Raw genomic sequence first — 8,597 nt, forward strand, 5'->3', positions numbered from 1 at the left:
CAGTCTAATCACCTCTATACATATATCATCATGGCACATTGGCTTAGGAATACTTTACTTATCCTGGCTGCATGTTATTTTGGTACAGTATAATGCTTCTCCTTCCTATTATCTTTGTCTGAATTTGAGCTAACAAGTTATTACACAAGAAACTATTACTTAAGAAACTATGTTAACAACTTTTTCAGATTGCAAAGGTGAGGAGGCTGTTGACCAGCAGAGTGGACATGTTACTGCCCTTGAAGGAGGACTGGTAACACTCAGCTGTAACTACACTACCAGTAGTACATCTCCTGATCTCTTCTGGTACATCCAGTTAACTAGGGACTAGGGACTCTCCTCAGTATGTCCTGAGAAGAGATCGTTATTCAGAGGGGAGCAATAGTGATGAGTTCAAGAAGAGGTTTGATTCCAGGCTGAATTTCACATCTAGCTCAGTCCCCTTGACGATCCAGAGGCTGCAGCTGTCTGACTCTGCTGTGTACTACTGTGCTCTGAGGCCCACTGTGACAGCAGGAGATTCAGTCACTGTACAACAACACACGGTAGAGTGTTGTTCGGACAATGTCAAAAGCTCCTCAATGTTTGACGACACACAGAAAGAGGAGGAGACAAGGATTTCATGGTATCATCGTTGTCTAGTTACATCAGAGTGGTATTACTCTTCTCCCACTGATCTCACAGTAGCAGACATGGAACCCTGGTTGAGGAATGTACTGATTCTTGCTGCATTTTGTTATGGTATTACAATATTATTTATTTAATATTATTATTAATCATATTTGTTTACGTCCTTTTCTACAATCCATTTCTTTTTTCAAACATATTTTTCCGTTTTATACTACAATTAATGGTATGCATTTTAATTCCCTCTATCATGTTACTTACCTCCTCTTTCCCCTAATACAAATGTGTGTCCTTTTCCAGAATGCAGAGGAGAAGACACAGTCATTCAGCCACCAGGAGATGTGACTGCCACTGAGGGAGGACAGGTCACACTGGACTGTCAATTTGATGCAGTTAACTGGATATGAGGAGAGATTTTATTCCCATGATAAAGACTCAAAATCCCCCTTGAATTCATGACTGCTGGACTGATTCAGACCAGGAGATGTGACAACAGGTAATAATCTCAACCTGTTCTGGTATATACAGCCCTGGATATGAGGAGAGATTTTATTCCCACAAAAACTAAAATCTGTGTAGCAGCTTGGCGTTAATGTAGAAAAATGCCAGCCTTGTGTGGGTGTGATGTTAGCAGGGCTGTACACCTCAACACAGTAATACACAGAAGGATATTTCAGAGGAGAGTGAATGCATGCAAACATAAGTCTGAAGATGGAGAAATCAATCAGTGTATTGATCATTCTGATTATCACTACAGGTTAACAATACCTCAACATTTGAACTCATTGCATCCTTATAATCAGATTATTACATTATGGTATTGGTAGTAAAACATATTTTGATGAAGTAAATCATTTAAATGTGAATAACTAAGTTGATTTCTAAAAAGTCTTAAAACATAAGCACGTGTTTCAATCAGTTGTATTATCTATTTTTCCTCTTCAGGGATGGTATCTGGAGATGGTGTGACTTCTGACAAGAAGGAGTACACCCCCGCTGAGGGAACAACAGTGTCTCTGAGCTGTACATATGAAACAAGCAGCAGTAACATCTACCTTCACTGGTACCAACAATACCCTAACCAGGCACCTCAGGACCTACTGTATAAAGGTGCCAGAGCAAATAGTGTTGACCATATCTCTAGTCATCGGTATGAATCTACAACATCCCAAACGTCAACTAAACTCATGATAAAACATGTAACTCTGGCAGACACAGCTCTCTGCTAATGTACCCTGAAGGACGCACAGCGATACAGAGTCTCTGAGAGGACGTACAAAAAAAACTAGAACACGGATAAATGACTTGTTTTAGATGAGCTTGTTGGTCACTTCTGCTGTTAGAGTAAGTAAAAACACATTTAGCATAATATGAGAAACTTGTCTTATGTACAAATTAGAGAATATTATGAATATGTAAACCAAATCATTTGAAAATGCATGTTTCTTCCTTTTATTCACTTCAGAAGATCCTCTGAAAAATGAGTTGTGTTGTGTTTAGAGGAGGAGCTAGTATGAGAATGGAAAGGAGACACTCAACATGGCATGAAGGTCTTTCCTTCGTGTCATGTAAGCTTCTCTCTCTAACATTAACCATACTGTGCTGGTTCACCTTGTTCTTTTTAACATTTGTGGGTAATTAAAATACATTTAACAGTAATAATAACGTGTAAATACTTCCTCACAAGCTTGGAAAAAGATCACTTTTATCTCACGTTAGTTTTCTGCAAGTGATAGTTACGGGGATGGAATTTCCTCCATCAGTCTTGAGGAAGATGTGATACATGGTGGAAGTGTCAAGCTTTCCTGTAACTACACAGTATCTGGTGGAGGCAGTGTCTTATGGTATCACCAATATCACACATCTGCTCCCCAATTCCTCCTCCTCCTCTCAGTGTATTCAGCATCTGCTGCGACAAAAGTTACTGCAGATCCAACGTATCCTCGACCATCAGTTAACGTTGACAAAGTGGCCGAATGTGTGGATCTAGAGATCTCCTCTGCTGACAGACTCTGCTCTGCACTACTGTGCCCTGAGGCCCACAGTGACAGGAAACCCAGACATACTGTACAACTGTACAGAATCAGGGAATAAAAATCCGTATTGTGAACCGTTTAAAATATGTGAATTATCAGTATGTCTTGGCTTTCAGTATTATCAGAATGATCAAAATATGTGAATTATCAGTTTATTAACAGTAATAAGGATTACAACCGATTACAGTTTACATTACCAGAAATGTAATACTCAAATTCATAAAGTGTAAATTATAAGATTTATTTAACTAAATTTCTTACGTAGAGAGCCTCACCTCAGCACTATTACCAACCTCTATTTCTCTGAGCAGGTGGCTCCTCCTCCTGACAGTGGAGGTAGTTGCAGGGCAGACAGACATCAGCCAAACACTACATATCACACCCTGCAGATCACAGTACACTGTATATCACATATCAGTTTGGTATACCCTCTTTCCTAGCTGCATTCTGTCAAATACACCATGATGTTGCTCATTTCAATCTTACTGTTTTCAGCACTTGTTGGTAAGTAAGGTTTTATGTGAAGTAATTCCCACACTGTCTGTCATTATTTAGTTGGTACATATTGGGCTGATTATAATATAAAATGAGAGGTTTTCATGTTTAGTCTCGTGCTTGTTTTCTTCTCCTTCACAGGTGATACTTTAGAGGATGATATTACTCCAACCAGTCCTGAGGAGTATTATTTAGAGGGTAGCAGAGTTAAGATCTCCTGTAACTATACAGTAAAATCAGATATTCTGCTGTGGTACAGACAGTACCCTGGATCAGGTCTCCAATACCTTTACCTCGTAACAACAACCAATATTCCATATGAAGTGAGAGGTGATCCACAAGACTTTCGACTGACTGTTACACAGAACAAGGAGAGAACCCGTGTGGATCTGGAGATCTCCTCTGCTGAAGTGACAGACTCTGCTCTGTACTACTGTGCTCTGAGGCCCACAGTGACAGGAAACCCAGAAACACTGTACAAAAACCTAACATCACCTGAGAGAGTATTTCAACTCTGTAGTTCAAGGTTTTATTTGACAATAATGCCATCAAGTGGAGTCAACATGCCCCCATTATATTATGTTAAGAGGAGGAACATAGTGTTATACATAATATATCATGAGTGGAACTGATTCACCCAGAGAGTGAATGTTCCAAGAGAAGATCATTAGAGAAGTCTCTGTCTAACACCCAGTCACTATGATGCTGCTCAAATCAGTCTTGTTTCAGTGCAATTGTAGGTGTGAGTTCACTCTCCATCAACTGAATGTGTACTAACAGAATGTACACTGTTAAGTATTCATTACAATATGGTATTATCAATATCAAGAGGTAATACACTTTGAAACACCAAGTGTGGATATACTGTACACTGTCTACATTGACTCAGTAATACATGTTGTTATTATTTACAGGTACAAGTGTTGAAGACATAATTACTCCAGACAGAGATGTAGTGGATGTTATGGAGGTTAGTAGTGTTAAACTCTCCTGTAGATACAACAGCTCATTAACCAATAGTCTGTTATGGTACCTCCAGCACCCTGGATCCTCTCCACAGTTCCTCATAGTGGACTACTCTGGGATCAGAACCAACACTGAAAGCACAAAATGGACCCTCATACATGAAGAAGAGAACAACCGGGTGGTTCTGAAGATCTCCTCTGCTGAAGTGACAGACTCTGCTCTGTACTACTGTTCCCTGGAGCCCACATTGACAAGAAATCCAGAAACACAATACTGATCCTGACAATACAAACACAGACAACCTGAATCTGAGACCCCTAGAAACCCAAGAACCTGAGTCTGAATAGATCTCATCTTCCATCCATTATGTTCCCTTCTTTTATAAGGAAAGTTATTTGCTTATTCAACTACGAGAGACCAGACTTTATATTTGGAAATCAAGTAAATGTGTCATGAACATCAGAAAAATCTCCTTTGACATAACATTCGAAACATCTTCATTACCACAATACACGTCATTAACCATCATTGAATGGGTTTTATGTCAAAGGGAGGAGACACAAATGATCCTGTTCAAACTGTACATATGATGACAGGAGACATATTGTTGTGAATGAGTTTGTCCAGCGTATAGTGGAAGAATATGAATTGAATATGTGTATGTTTTCAAACGCTTCTTTTCACATAAGTTAATCATACTCACCTCATACAACATTTATATCAATACCTACCATAATATTTGAGCTAAATGTAAACTTTTCTCTTTGTCTAATACACTGCATAGAGTGCTTATATCTAATACTGACGAGGTAATGTTGACCCATACATTTCTTTACTATCTCTGAACAGGCTCCTCCTTCATGTCTGTCTGTTGATGGTGATATACAGGCTGAGATGGACATGGAAGAGAGAGAGAGGATCTCTACCTCTTACTGTAACCCACAGTCACTCTCAGTGTGTTCTGTATAACCATGGTACTCTGTCTGATCATCTGGCTGGTTCTTGTTGTATTCTGCTTTGGTATAATGGAACCCTTTCTCTCATTGGTTTATCTTATCTTTAACACATTTTTACGATAGTTTTATCATTTCTAATACATTTAAAATTATCACTCAGTCTTTCTTTTCCCCCAGAGTACACAGGAGACCATGTTCAACAGCAACCAGAAGGTGTGATTACTTAAGTGGTATGACGGCTGTGAGGTCCCATTGTGTTTATACTTGGGTAATCTTGTTTGTACAGATGAGCATGGTACTTTCAGGCGTTTGGAAATTGCTCCCAAGGATGAACCAGACTTGTGGAGGTCTACAATGTTTTTTCTGAGGTCTTGGCTGATTTCTTTTGATTTTCCCATGATGTCAAGCAAAGAGGCAATGAGTTTGAAGGTAGGTCTTGAAAAACATCCACAGGTACACCTCCAAATGACTCGAATTATGTCAATTTGCCTATCAGAAGCTTCTAAAGCCATGACATAATTTTCTGGAATTTTGGAAAGCTGCTTAAAGGCACAGTCAACTTAGTGTATGTATACTTCTGACCAACTGGAATTTGGAAATTGCTCCCAAGGATGAACCAGACTTGTGGAGGTTGACATAATTCGAGTCATTTGGAGGTGTACCTGTGGATGTTTTTCAAGACCTACCTTCAAACTCATTGCCTCTTTGCTTATATCCTTCCTGTTTGGCCCTGTCCGGGGGTGTCCTCGGATGGGGCCACAGTGTCTCCTGACCCCTCCTGCCTCAGCCTCCAGTATTTATGCTGCAGTAGTTTATGTGTCGGGGGGCTAGGGTCAGTTTGTTTATCTGGAGTACTTCTCCTGTCCTATTCGGTGTCCTGTGTGAATCTAAGTGTGCGTTCTCTAATTCTCTCCTTCTCTCTTTCTTTCTCTCTCTCGGAGGACCTGCGCCCTAGGACCATGCCCCAGGACTACCTGACATGATGACTCCTTGCTGTCCCCAGTCCACCTGGCCATGCTGCTGCTCCAGTTTCAACTGGCCTGGGCCCTAGGACCATGTCCCAGGACTACCTGACATGAGGACTCCTTGCTGTCCCCAGTCCACCTGGCCATGCTCCTGCTCCAGTTTCAACTGTTCTGCCTTACTATTATTCAACCATGCTGGTCATTTATGAACATTTGAACATCTTGGCCACGTTCTGTTATAATCTCCACCCGGCACAGCCAGAAGAGGACTGGCCACCCCACATATGCTCTCTCTAACTCTCTCTTTCTTTCTCTCTCTCGGAGGACCTGAGCCCTAGGACCGTGCCCCAGGACTACCTGACATGATGGCTCCTTGCTGTCCCCAGTCCACCTGACTGTGCTGCTGCTCCAGTTTCAACTGTTCTGCCTTATTATTATTTGACCATGCTGGTCATTTATGAACATTTGAACATCTTGGTCATGTTCTGTTATAATCTCTACCCGGCACAGCCAGAAGAGTACTGGCCACCCCACATAGCCCGGTTCCTCTCTAGGTTTCTTCCTAGGTTTTGGCCTTTCTAGGGAGTTTTTCCTAGCCACCGTGCTTTTACACCTGCATTGTTTGCTGTTTGGGGTTTTAGGCTGGGTTTCTGTACAGCACTTTGAGATATCAGCTGATGTACGAAGGGCTATATAAATACATTTGATTTGATTTGATTTGAATTGTGATACCGTGAACTATTATTGAAATAGTCTGTCTGTAAACAATTGTTGGAAAAATGATTTGTGTCGTGCACAAAGTAGATATCCTAACCGACTTGCCAAAACTATAGTTTGTTAACAAGAAATGTGTGGAGTGATTGGAATAACAAGTTTTAATGACTCCAACCTAAGTTTAAGTAAACTTCCGACTTCATATGTACATACAATATGCATACACTATATGACATTCTTGCTCTCAACATGTACCTGCTCAGTGGTTTGGTCTTCTGGTGGTAAATCCATGTACTGCACTCTTTAGAAGAACATTCCTCTTTAGAGTTGGGCTCCTTGGAGGAGCAGGTAGCCTAGTGGATGGAGTTTTGGGCCAGTAACCGAAAGGTCGGTTACTGTCCCAAGGTCGGTTACTGGCCCGAATCCCCGAGATCACAAATCAAAAATCACTGATCACTGGTAGGCAGTCTTTGTAAGTAAGAATTTGTTCTTAACTGACTTGCCTCGTCAAATATGATTTTTCTCTCGCAAAAACATACCTGAAGCCAATTGACTGGTAATGGACCTGACAAACATAAAAAGGCTGTTTTGATCAGGGTCACCTGATAGGAATAGTAATTACAGTATAATAATTACAGTATAATAATGTCAGGATTGAAAGAGACAGAGTTACTCTCTCTTGTGACTACAGTACGTTTCTTCTGGTGATACTCTTCTATGGTATCGACAACATCCCAACTCAGCACCACAGTTACTGGTTATGGAGTATGCAGATATTACACCAGGGTTCACTCTAAATCATGATTTTAAAAAAGACAAACGCATTGATCTGGAGATCTCCTCTGCTGAAGTTACTCAGTTCTGTTCTGTAGCTCAATTCTAACCCTAGCTTCTTGTCCATCTACAGAATTGACCATAACCCTGAAATTAACTCTAGCTTCAGTTGCCGCAAATAATAAAGCACTTTAGGAAAAGCAGGAGTATGAGGCAGGCGATTTACTACTTGATTAACTCCAGGAGTGAGAGGTTTATTTTATGGACCAAATGGAGAGACAACAACCCATGTGTAATAGGCTACATGGGGGTGCTATTGACCATCATTAATGTTAATGTGCACTGTGATGACAGGAATGATGATCATGGTTGCATCCCCTGTCAATCATTGGTATAAATCATAAAACATATCATCAGTTGACTTGACTACTGTTTTAAATGCATAGTAAAGATAACTCTGTGGGGATTTGGTCAGCATAACCCAGGTCTATATTGGACTGGTTCATAGGCTACTGTGGTCTGTGTCTTTCTTTCTGACTTTGTCGCAAACCCTGATTGGATATATGATTTTATTTTATTTGTCAGAATTACTCAATTTGACCTGAACATAAAATGCATTTTTCTCCAAGGACCATAACAAAAGCCAAATTAGAATTTTCAAAGGACTTGGAGTAGAATATAACATTCTTAAAAGAGCCACTTCATGGTACCAAATATATCACATTTAAAAAGGAATCCCTTTAGCAGTTCAAATAAACAATACACAATAAGCTCCTCCCCTACTGCAGAGACCCACAATTATGAGTTTTCTCAGCTACAGTGGTTGGAACATGAAGTCAACAGTCTATTCTTCCTCTACATATGAATCATGAAGGCATATTGGCTTAGGAATACTTTACTTATCCTGGCAGCATTTTATTTTGGTCTTGTATAGTGCTTCTAAAATATTTATTTTCAGATTGCAGAGGTGAAGAGGCGGTTGACCAGCAGAGCGGACATGTTACTGCCATTGATGCAAGACTGGTAACACTCAGCTGTTCTCTTCTGGTACATCCAGTTAATTA

Source organism: Oncorhynchus gorbuscha, linkage group LG22 (genome assembly GCF_021184085.1).
Source record: "Oncorhynchus gorbuscha isolate QuinsamMale2020 ecotype Even-year linkage group LG22, OgorEven_v1.0, whole genome shotgun sequence".
Lineage (NCBI taxonomy): Eukaryota > Metazoa > Chordata > Actinopteri > Salmoniformes > Salmonidae > Oncorhynchus > Oncorhynchus gorbuscha.